Source organism: Stegodyphus dumicola, chromosome 10, assembly GCF_044657685.1.
Source record: "Stegodyphus dumicola isolate Sdum_Otavi_A_Nest chromosome 10, ASM4465768v1".
Classification (NCBI taxonomy): domain Eukaryota; kingdom Metazoa; phylum Arthropoda; class Arachnida; order Araneae; family Eresidae; genus Stegodyphus; species Stegodyphus dumicola.
In genome coordinates, this window is record NC_140777.1 from 4,605,791 (window position 1) to 4,618,039 (window position 12,249).

At 32.3% G+C, this 12,249-nt stretch overlaps 1 protein-coding gene across 10 annotated transcripts in view; it reads left to right on the top strand.

The window, feature by feature from the left end:
- LOC146994853 (uncharacterized) overlaps positions 1-12,249 on the top strand; it is a 153,525-nt gene that overhangs the window by 36,078 nt on the left and 105,198 nt on the right. For all 10 annotated transcript variants that reach the window (XR_015043263.1, XR_015043264.1, XM_085824583.1 and 7 more), the window contains 3 exons: positions 3,126-3,240; positions 4,315-4,443; positions 10,820-10,937. The gene's annotated coding sequence lies outside the window, so the exon portion shown is untranslated. The remainder of the gene's footprint in view (positions 1-3,125; positions 3,241-4,314; positions 4,444-10,819; positions 10,938-12,249) is intronic.

The following is a 12,249-nucleotide window of genomic DNA, read 5'->3' on the forward strand; positions in this document are numbered from 1 at the left end:
ATCACAGAATTAGTAAATTTACTAATGCTCATAAGTATTCTTTAAACTAACCAAAATTAGACCTTCAGCTCCACCATGATGATTACCAAAATTAAACCAAATTTTCCTCTGGCCAAAAATAAACAGCGCAGCGATGTGACCTGAAAGCCACTTCAAGAGCCAGTGCAAAGACCTCACTAAATCTCTCAATCGGTAGTAGCGATGGCCGGTGTGTGCAGACAGAAGGTACACAAGGAACATAAGCTTATGACTCATGCTTCCTGGGAATTCCTTGTTAAAGGAGAACAATTCCATGCCCCTATCCCCAGCACGAAGGAGGTTCAACAAGTTAACTAGTCCAGTTAGACAGGGAAAGCACAAGCTGATTCCTTCAATGTACCGGGAGTGTGGCCCCGGACATCTATGGGCATCACAGACCTATTATTGCTCTGTCTCATGTGGCTAAATGCCTTCTAAGAAGAATGTTTGACAAAGATCGTCAAAGAATCAGATTGTCTACTAGGCTAGAGTCTTGTTCTTTATCAGAATTAACTGGACCTATCACTCCACCAAATAAGAATAGCTATGCACCGCCAGCCACAGAATCTAGAAAGAACTCTTAATCTGTCAATCTTTCCTGTGTCCGAGTCAAATTCAGCTGCAGCCTCCATTGCTGGTGGTGCTCTTCCATCAATTCCTTTAAGTTTCAGCTTTGCAACCATACTTCCCTTGGAAGTATTTGCTTTGGTTTCTCGGGAATTGCCCAGCATGTCATTTGAGGGTATTTTTCAATTTTCCAAAAGGAGGAATGAATGTCTAGCAGCAGTGAAAGGAGTGCATGGGGGCCAAAAAAATGTTGGGAAACCCTGGTATGGGAATCTTTAATGTCCCTATTATTGCGAGTACCCTGTAAGAAGTAATCCTATAAACTTTTGCTGTGTTATTAGAAGTAAATAATTTTTTTTCACATGATGTGAGAATTTGAGAATGCAAAAATCTTCATGTCACATAGAAATTGAAGCATAACTGCCAGAAAGTGAATTTTAGTGTTTTGTATCTGCATAACAAGACCTTAGGACCATTTTTCTCTAATGAATAACAGCGACAGCCAGAGTTCATCTCGATACATAGATTTATTAAATTTGCTTTCAGTTGAAGGATGGTCAAGAGGTTATTTTGTCGCATGTCAAAGTTATGTACTGTAACTTATGTCACTTGTCATAAAAGCTTTGAACCTTGCTTGTGAAAATGTGACTAGTACCAAATGTGTAAGTTATTTCATACCCAAAGAACAAGTTGTTAGAGTTCTTCAGGGACTTTACCAGTGTATTGTATTTTTACTAATTTTCTTTTGAAATGGGACAGCAAGCTCAAAAATGGGAAAAGATAAACATGGAGCACACACATAACCATGCATCAAACAGCTCTGATCTTTTCTGAAAAACATTAATGCGTCTTCTTGCAAATAGAAAAAATTGCAGAAAGAAAAGATATTGAGTAAATAATGGGGGGGGGGAAACTGAATTTTCTGCAAGCACTTCAAAAAAGTCAATACACTATGCATATTAAGTAACTGCTAGTCTAAATAACTAGAGTCTAGGATGCTAACTGCAGGGTAACCAGTCAAGAACGGTTTTCGAAAATTTGGATTTTACAGAGCTTTTGTTTCAGGTATCAGTGAAAGAAGGTATGTGGATTCATTTTTAGAATGTGTGTGAATTCACAACAATATTGAAACAATGTGTATAAAAACTGAGTACGAAAGTGTTAAAAAAAACTGCAGAAATAATAGCAATAACTTGCCATCATGAATCAAATGCAGAAAATCACTGAAATAAGAATAATTCTGGAGCTGAAAACTCGCTGATCAAAAAAGCTATTAGCTGTTTTATGAAACGAGAGTGCAATTTAAAAACTTTTTGAACAATTTTTTTTGGGGGGGGAGGACACATAGAACATTTGTTTGTAAGGGATGAAATTTCATCAGTTTTATAAAAGTAGTTTTGTAAAAAATAAGTTTCCAAATTGCATAAATAGTTTAATTTTAGTGTTAATTTTGAATTAATGCTTTTAAATTAATTAATTGGTAGTCATTATTTACATTGAAAGTTTAAAACTGATATGGTTTGTAATTAAACTCGAATATGCTTGGAAAGATAGTAATTTTAATAAGTGGCGAGTACTGTACTACGTAAAGATTTTTGCCGATATGATCTATAGGTATGTGTATATATGTAATGGAAATTCTACAAGATTTTGTATACGAGATCTGCATTTTGCAAAATATTATGTTGATCTGTATTTTTCAGAATAATATCGATAGAAATGCATATTAATCAAGAACCTTTTTCCTAACTGAAATTTTATTTTTAGTTATGTACAAATATAAAAATTTTGCTCTTTCATTTGTGTACAGCTCGTTAGGATCTCAGATTTTAATATCGAATATCTTTTTCATTTTTTTTTGTATGCGATTCAAGCATTTTTTGTTTTATTCTGAAATTTTTCTAACAGGTATAGGGAGGGACTGGATGAACATATGAAAGGTAAAATTTCATAATTTTTATGAAATTGATGTCTTTCAATTTAAAAATGCAAAATTACTTGCATCATTTTAAACAGTTTTGTAATCAAAACCCCTGCATCATTTTAAACAGTTTTATAATTGGAAGTATATGTGTTTGACCCACACAAAAATAAAAGCCAGGTAAGGACTTTCGGGGCACTGTGCATTAAACAATTATGATTGGACTCTTAATTAGTATAAGAAATTATGCTTAGAAAATTGTATACTTAAATTATGCTTTTCAAAAACAGAGGTACTAGATCATTAAAGCAGGGAAAAACACTTGTGTTGTTTTTATTTGATGGTATAGTAATGCTTATAATAGATTTTTTTTATTTATTTATAAATGAAGAAAGATTTACTTATTCATGAAATTTGTTACATTGAAAAAACTTTTTTAATGAATTTTCTTTTATTTTAGAAATCTGAATAATTTTTCTTTTAATGCTACTGAATTCAATAAATCAGTTTAATTTTAAAAGCTAGAACAAGTATTTTTTTCTTTTATATGTTATATGAAGTGATTCTTTTATAGAATGGTTTTTAAAAAAAATTTTTTTTAATTACATTTCTTTCTCAGATAAGAAAATAAATTGTCGTGTGTGTTTAGAAGATCTTTCTGAAACGGAGAAAGCGACATGTTTGCCATGCAGACATTTTATCATGAGGAATGTATTCTTCAGTGGTTTAGAATGGTAAGTAAAGGCCATCGTCTTTTAAAGATATATGCATGTGGATATTGTTCATACACCTGCATAAGCAATCTCATGTATTCAATGTACACCGTGTTTCAAAAGGAATATACTTACTAAAAAGTGTTATTTTGTCCAAACTCAATAGTTTGAAACGAACACATAGTCTAGTTTATATTAATAGCCGCTAGATGTCAGTTGTCTTCTGTTTTGCGTGGTAACCGTCACATGTTTAAAATGGCTACTCCGCAGCAGAAATATTGTGTTCTCGAGTTTGTGAAATGCAATTCCATGATTACAGTGCAAAGTCGTTTCAAGATGAGATACGAAAGTGATCCTCCAAATGAGTGGAACATTCGCAGATGGTATCGACAGTTTGTAAATACAACATGTGTATGTAAAGGAAAGAGTCCTGGCCACCCTCGTATTCCTGACGAAAATGTTACACAAATTCAAACTCCTTTCCAACGAAGTCCTTCAAAATCAACTTGTCGTGCCAGTCGGGAGTTACAACTACCTACAACGACAATTTGGCTTATTTTTGAGACGTCGGTTAGTTATGAAGCCGTACAAGTTACATTTGTTACAGGCTCTGTGTCCTAATGACAAACGCAAACGTGTGGCATTTGCATATCTCAGCTGGCCTCCAAGGTCACCGGATTTGACCCCCTGTGACTTCATCCTGTGGTGTTTCATTAAAGACAATATTTATGTACCACCACTCCTACCGAACTTTGAAGATGCAAAGAACCGTATCTGTACTGTCATAACATCAGTGACGACAGACATGCTTGCCCGAGTATGGGAGGAATTTGAGAATCGATGTGATATTGTTCGTGTCACTGATGGAGGACATATTGAACATCTGTAACATCTGTAATCTGAGATTGAGAGGTTCGTAGATATGTGTGTAAAGTTTCATATTCATATGTCATACAGTTTAATAAATATATTCATTCGAAATACGTATATTCTTTTTGAAACACTGTATTTTAAGTTTGTTCTCACATAATTTTTTTAAACCATGCTTAAATATATTTTATTTATTATTTTTTATAATTTAAATCTCAATTACAGAATGGTGCTTGTCCCTTGTGCAGAAAATCTGTGGCAGACCTCTGAAGTGGAAACTGAAACTGTTACAATGTTTCGAACAAGACATGCATATATAAGAATTGCTTTAGTTATTGGTCATAACTTTTCCATGTAAATAAATTTTTTATATTTAACAAATATTTTGAAATTCTTTTATAATTGCATTCGTTTAAACTTCGTATCCCTTTCAGAAAGACAGAAAAATTGCATGTTAAACCTAAAACTGCAGTATCCAATAATGAAAAAAGTCTAAAATTATTATTTTAAAAAGAAGTGGTGCTACTTAAAGCAATCTACTGGAAAGTGTTGCTGCAATTTCAAAAAGAACAACTATGTTAATAAACTGTTCTGGTATTAAAATTTAAATACTTTGGGTTTAATAAAAGTTTCTCGCCACCGCAAATATCATCTGTGCAGTCAGTTCACATTGACATGCAAACACTTACGCCTGTGGTACAATTGCCAATAATGGGAAAATATTTAATGATTTTTGTTATTTCTACAATTTTGCATAAATTACATTTCTTAGCAAATTTATCGATTTATCATGTATATTATTGCTTAAGTCACAGATAATTTATCAGACTAGCCTCTAACTCTCCTATAAGTGTTGTATCAAATTCAAAAAGCACTCCATAAATTCGGATCTGGGGGTGAGAAGCCATTTTTCTTTCTATATAAAACTACTGGGCTGCTACTCAGAACAATTATTTTATTTGCCAGTATCTGTTTAATATGCTGTTCCAAGATTTCTTCCTTCACCTGGTCTTATCACTAAGACCACACCTTACACCAGACTGGGGGAGTATTTCCTACATCTGTCTCGTGCTGTACAACCTGACAAAAACCAGGTTTCTCATTGAATAGTTTACGAAATTGTTTTACCAAATTTTCCATTGTCTTTTTCTCCTCTTCCTGAAGATGGTTGAGGTCAACATCTGGCATGGCCCCCTCTTCTTCAACAGTATCTATCTGGACTTGTAGAGTTCTTAAAATTTAACTTTGCACTTGCTGTGTGTAAAAGTCGACCCCCAAAATAACTGAAGTTAATAGGTCTTTCACTACCAGAAAATTAATTTTTTGTATCTCATTCTTTATTTGCACGTGCAGCCCTACTTTTTCAAATGCAGACAACACTGTTTTCCTTGTGCAGCAATTACCCTCTGTCCTGTAGTTTTAAACTATCTGTAATGTGAAAATTCCTCTTAAAGCAGTCTTGCTCCACAAAACTGCATTGTGCTCCAGTGTCCAGTAAGGCGGTAGTAGGAGCATTGTTCAGTAAAATATGAATTCTTGACAAAGAACAATTTTTGTACAACTACCTAATTTAATTTCCGAGGATTTTTTTTTTGTTCCAGGGGATGACCGGGCTCTCTTCTCGGCCGCCTTGATCACTTTAAATCCTTTGCTTCTGCTGCTTCTTACTGTGATCTTCAAATACTTTCGACTGACCCGTCTTCTTGTTATCTTTTTTAGCTTTTCCTGCCTGCCAATAAGAATTCTGCTTACTTTGAGGTTTCTGTTGAGGCGAAAACCTCGAATACTGATGGAAATTTTTTGAGCATGTGTTTTCAGCAGCTCATCTGCTTTGGAACTTCATAGCCAGCTGAAATAGGTTTTCCAAGGTCTGGGCATTTTTTCACCTCCAGGAAGTCTTGAATCGACGGAAGCAGGTGTGGCAAAATCACTTTGATTAATGGTTATCTGGCCTCTTTCCATACAATAAATTAAATATTTGAATTTTCTAAGTCCATCAAATCTTGGATGCTCATCTGATATTTACTAAATAGCTCTGCCTCCAGCTTTGCACTGTCTTTGACTATGGGAAACACTGTCAATAATGGTTTTAAAGTTTCCCCATGTGTAGTTTTCTGATCCTGGATCTCTCAACAGGAACTTTCCGATACCCTTGAACCAACTCTGGGCTTGGCATTTTAGGTTAGCTGTAGCAATTGTAACTTTTTGCAGCTGGTTTCTGGGATGAATAGTAAAATGCAGGTCCAGCTGCTCTAGGAAAGTTATCACAGAACCTTTGCCATGGAATGTTACGACTGGCTTCATAGCTGCTCGCATGGTTTCTACGATGAAACGGAATTCCTCCATAGGATTTGCTGGCGGCTGCAAGATTTGAAAGGTCGAAGGGGTCAGCGTAAATTTTTCATTTTCCAACAGCATGGTTCATCAAAAATGCTTCGGGCGTCAATGTAGGTTTCCTTACTTTTATCTATTAACTAAATGTTGAAAAACCTAATGAACTATTAAGTGAATAATTGCTTAAGTCCAAAAATAGAAACGTAAACTCAAGAAGGGTTAATTACTCTTTATTGCTCAAAATAATGTTGGTCCCTTTCTCAGGACGTAAACAAAGCCTCCACTTAGCTTAACTCAAAAATGTTAGAAATAAGAACTTAACTAATGACTATCTAAAGAGATTTAGCCAAAGCTAACACAATTTCTAAGTTGGCTTCTAATATTAAATTAGCTAGCAAAGCTGTCAAGGGCATGTAATACAGGAGCATAGTAACAGCATAGAGAGACGTAAGCAAACAAACGCTATTCAGGAATCCTAATTCTCTCTCTCGAAGTCAGCAGAACATCGACTCAAATACTACTTTTTGTCATTTGCATTTAACATGATTCTAAAAACTCATTCTGGTAAGGAATTGTAAGCTGAAGCCGGAAGAGACAGGAGAGGAGCTTAAAAATAACTGTAATAAAATTAGGATATACCTTACAAGTGCTTAAATTTTGAAGACATAAAAGCAGCATTTCTATCACTTAAAATTTACTTTACTTGAATTTGAAAAATTTATAACAAAAAAACAATTTGTATAAGTATCAGTAGTTACACTTTTAGAAGCAAAAGTCCAGGTATACTAAATAGCATGGTTGATAATAATGTTTAATAAGTTTTTAGTAGAGTTATAATAATTTAATCCATCAACAGTATCAATAGACAATATTTCAAAAGGTTCATTAAGGGATGGTAAAAATTGCATTAACCAAATTCTTTTTTGTTTACTTTTCTTATTAAACTGACATACTTCACAATGTTTACAGTAATTTCTAACATCTTGAACAATTCCTGGTCAATAATTGAAGAGATAATAAATTTGACATTGAGGACACACCAATATCACCAAATTGTAAGTGACACTTTTCAAGTAATTTAGTTCTGAGAGATATGGGTATAACAATTTTATATAGTCCTTGTTTTTTAGTAATTAATACATCATTAATTTTCTTATATTTAGGATTAGAGACATTATCTAAATTTTGATGTTCTTTAATTTCTTCTAATGATAATAAATTAACTTGCAAACTTATATGTTGACAACTAAGGTTTCTAGTTAACATATCAGCTTCAACATTAGTAAAACCTTTTTTGAACTTAGTCATACATAGATAATTTCGAAGACCATCTGAATAACCTACCTGTAAGATGTTTAATATTATTAAGCCAAACTAAAGCAGCATGATCAGTATTTACAGTGAAATGATTATCATGTAAATAATAATAAAATTTATCTATGGCATCAATAATTGCTAAAAATTCTGATTCAGTAATTGCATAATTTTGTTCTTAAGACCTTAATTTTCTAGAATGGGAAGCAATTGGATGTAGGTTACCATCTGGATTTTGTTCTAAAACTGCACCAGCAGCTTCTTTAGATGCATCTACAAATACATAACATGGATATTTTGGATTAAACAAAGCTAGAATGGGTCTTGAAATGAACACATTGTTTAATTTTTGAAAAGTTATTTGACAGTCGTTAGTCCACTTATAAGGAGTATCTTTTTTAAGTAAATTTGTTAAAGGAGCTCTAATTATTGCATAATTTTGAATAAATTTATGATATACTTTTATACTTCCCAAAAATCTTCGTAATTCTTTAACATTTTTAGGGAGGTTGTAATATTTTAATAACCTCAATATTTGCATTACTGGGCTGATATTTTCCTGCTTGAACCTCATATCCTAGAAAATTTATTTTTTCTTTAACAAAGTAATTTTATATTTTGTTTTTCATATATATCAAATATTATTTTAAGATGTTCATCAAAATGTGCGGAAAACACTATAATGTCATCAAAATAATTTAAAGGAAATTGTTTCAAATTTGTCCAAGAGCTGTTTGAAAAACAGCTGAGGAAATTTTCCAACCAAAAGGTAATCTAGTGAATTCATAAATACCAAAATTTGTAGTAAATGCCAATTTTTCAGTATCTTTATCATGTAATTTTATATGCCAATAACCTGATGTTAAGTGCAATATGGAAAAAATGTTTGCATTTGTTAACTGATCTAACACAACATCAATTCTAGGAATAGGTTAACAGTCTGTTTTGGTAATTTGATCAAATTTCAAATAACCAATATATAACCTAGTTTTTGCTTGTTTATCTCTCTTCATCAGTTAACAAAGCTAAAGTTACAGGTGCAGCATAAGGACTAAAAGAAGGTTTTATGATACTAGTATTTAATAATTCATCTGTTTATCTATTAATTTCACTGTCTTTAGGAGAGGCTTTATAGGATCGAGAGGCTATGGGTAATTCTGAAGTTAAGACTACTCGTGGAGGTTCCATATTCATACAGCCACATCAAATTTGTTTTTAGCAAATATATGATTATAGTTACTTAATTTTTGCTATTGATCAAATTCACTATATTCAGCATAATTATAAAAATTTCAGTACTTAACACTATTCTTACATACAAAATTAGTCTGAGAAAGTTTATTTAATTGAATACCTTTACTTATCATGAATGTAAATTGATACACTTCATAATTATTAAAATGTAATTGCAATTTAAATAATGAAACACAAGATAATGATAATAAATAAGATAAATTAGAATTCGCAACATAAAATACTATAGTATTACTAATTTTGCCTATTTTGCATAGTAATTTAATTACTTTAGTTACAACAAGACCTATGGATAATGAACATAATTTAGTATTAGGATTATTTTGAGTAAGTTCAATTTTTGCATCAAAAGAATTTAAAATATTTTCAGATATCACATTTAGAGACCCTGTGTCCAGCATTGCAGGGACTTCTTTTTAATTAATTTATGCCTTAACTTTAAAATAATTTCTCTTTTTTGGTTCGATTTGTTGAGAATTTTGATTGTTTAGACTAGACTTAAAGAAGGAAATGATCTATACAGATAAGACAGTTGTCGTGGCTAGGAATTTCTTGATGTTTGTGGTACCTAGGATTGAAAAATGGTCTTAAAAACCTATATCTAAACTTGTAAAAACTTAGATGTATACTTGGTCTTGGAATTGCAAATTTTGGTTCCTCCAATGAAGCTGAGGTAGACGAACTTGAAGTAGGAAACAATTTCCTAGCGGTGTTGATCTTGGACTGTGCTTACATTTTCTGTTTCTCAGGCAGATCCTGATTTAACACATCAATGATAATTTTGTCATCTAATTTTAGACTTGATGCCAATTTTAACTTTTGTCTATAATATTTGTCAATCTCAGTGAATTTGGAGTAAGTGCAGTTAATAAAGTCACTAAAAGTGAGGGTTTCTGCACTAGCAAAATACATAAGAAATTTATTCCTTACTTTCCATTCTAACTCAACACATTCTCTTAAATAAAATGCTAAGACCTCGCCTTTTAAATGTTCAAAAAACAGTAAGGATTTATTCTTCTTGCCGATATTTTTAGAGTCACACTTCTTTTCAAACAATAGAAAGTATTTATCCACTGGAATGCCATGATTTGTTCCATCGAATATGGCTCACTGAAATTTATCCACACTGACTGTGGCAGTTTCAGTTTCTTCTTCATTTTCTTTTGAATGTGATCTTGTTTTCATTATTAATTTTTACTTTTTTCTGAAAACTGAACACTGAAAAATTTCCAAAATAATCTCCATTGAATTATAATTTTTCTGAAGAATTTACAGTTCTAAAACACAAAATTAAAGCACCAAACTTGAATATTCGCTGACACTTTTTTCACTATAAACACCGTTAGAACCTTTCAGAAGATGTGCACACTTTTCAGTATACGCAGACACACAAAATCGATGTGAAAAGTAAACTCTGCAGCAAGGCAGCACAAGCGTATGGAAGCAGAAGGGATGACAGAAGAGAGAGTTGCGCACATTTAAGCTTTTATACAGCATTCCATTTCAGATCACATGGCAGTTTAATGTACAGGTGTTGGGTTCAAACTTCATCGATGAGTGCGCAATGCTAATCAGCATTGCTGACAGATGTTTTCTGATTAGTTACAAAAATTATTGCTCTGTTATTTGTCGCCTTGCCAGAGAGATTACTTTTCTAATTTTCGTCCTTTAAAATGATATAATCTATACAAAATTGGGAGGTGCATACCGCACCTACAGTGATAATGTGCATTATCCAGAAATAAAATTATTTGTGGAATTTAGGCCATGTCTGCAAGTTTATTTTTATGCATCCATTGTTTTAACTATGCAATCATGTTGTCTTCAGGTTATGATGCAGAGAACCACCGCCAATCCATTGCAACTTACTTCTACCAAGTCATCTTATTACAATAATAATGCAGTCTTATCACTGTAATGGAGCAGTTTTACTACATCTATATGAGGTAATTATAAGTAATGAATTAATTGCCTCTTGCACTAAAGTTGCAAAGTAATAAAATTGTAATTTGTTTTCTAGTAGATTATTTATATTATCTCCTTTGAAAACAATAGTTAGAAGTCTATGAATTGAATTAACTCATTAGCATATTTAAAATAGATTTATTAACCTTTTACATGCCTATGTTCCTTTTTTTTTTGGAACATCATGTTTAATATTTTTTAAAAAATAAAATATATCTGTCAGTTTGAAAAAATTGTTGTTTACTATAGAAGGTATGATTGATTTTTTGACATAAAATTTATTTTTTAAATATGAATATTTCAGCGTAGAAAAATTTCTAAAAATTAGCTTTTTTTAAGATTTTTACAGTACTTAAGGAAAAATTTTTATAAAATTCCTAAAAATTCAAATCCACCCAAACATTTCCCCATTATACTTGCAAAGGACAAGTTTAATGAGTTAATAAAAGAAATTGAAATAATAACAAGAAATATTTCCTCAAGACTGCGTAAAATTGGCATGTAACGATATACAAAATCAGTGATATCGCACGTATATTTTTCTTTATTAGATTTTTAAATACATTCAGTGCTCATATCTTGTAAACATGCCCTTTTTTAGAGGCATTAATGGTGTATCATTTATCTGCAGAAAGGATGGGGCAGAAGACTGGAAGAGGGTATGACCTCTCTCACCAAGGGGGATGTGGTAATTGGTTTCAGCTGTATTTCCCTGTTTTGTGCTCCGATATCTGCTTGTTTCTTTTGTTAGAAATGACCACATCTGCTTCATAAGGATTTATTAGACCCTCCGAAAAGTTGAAAAATGAAAATTTGCAGCTTAAGTCAAAAGTTGTCTCTGAAATCTAGAGAAACAAAGTATTTTTCCATAATTTTTTTTCATCGCACAGTCTGCTGACAGATCTGTCTAACAAAGGCTTTAAGGTAATTGGCACAGTACAAGATTCAAGAATGGAATAAAGTCCTCTTAAAACAGCAAAAGAAATGTCAAAATTTCAAATTGGGTGATTTGTATATGTGCTGTTGAAATTACAGTTCTGTTGTAACTATTCCATCAAATGTTATCACTCACAAACCATTAGAAAGAGCAAAAAGATGTGTCCGAGCTTAAAAAAAGGAAGTTGATGTTATCCAACCTCACATTATAAAATTATCTAATGAAGGAATGGGTGGAGTAGACTTGTTGGACCGACTTCTTAGAAGTTATCGACCAGTTTCGTAGCAAAAAATGGTATTAGAACTTATTTATCAAAATGCTGAATATGATTGTGGCTGCTGAGTGAATCTTGCACA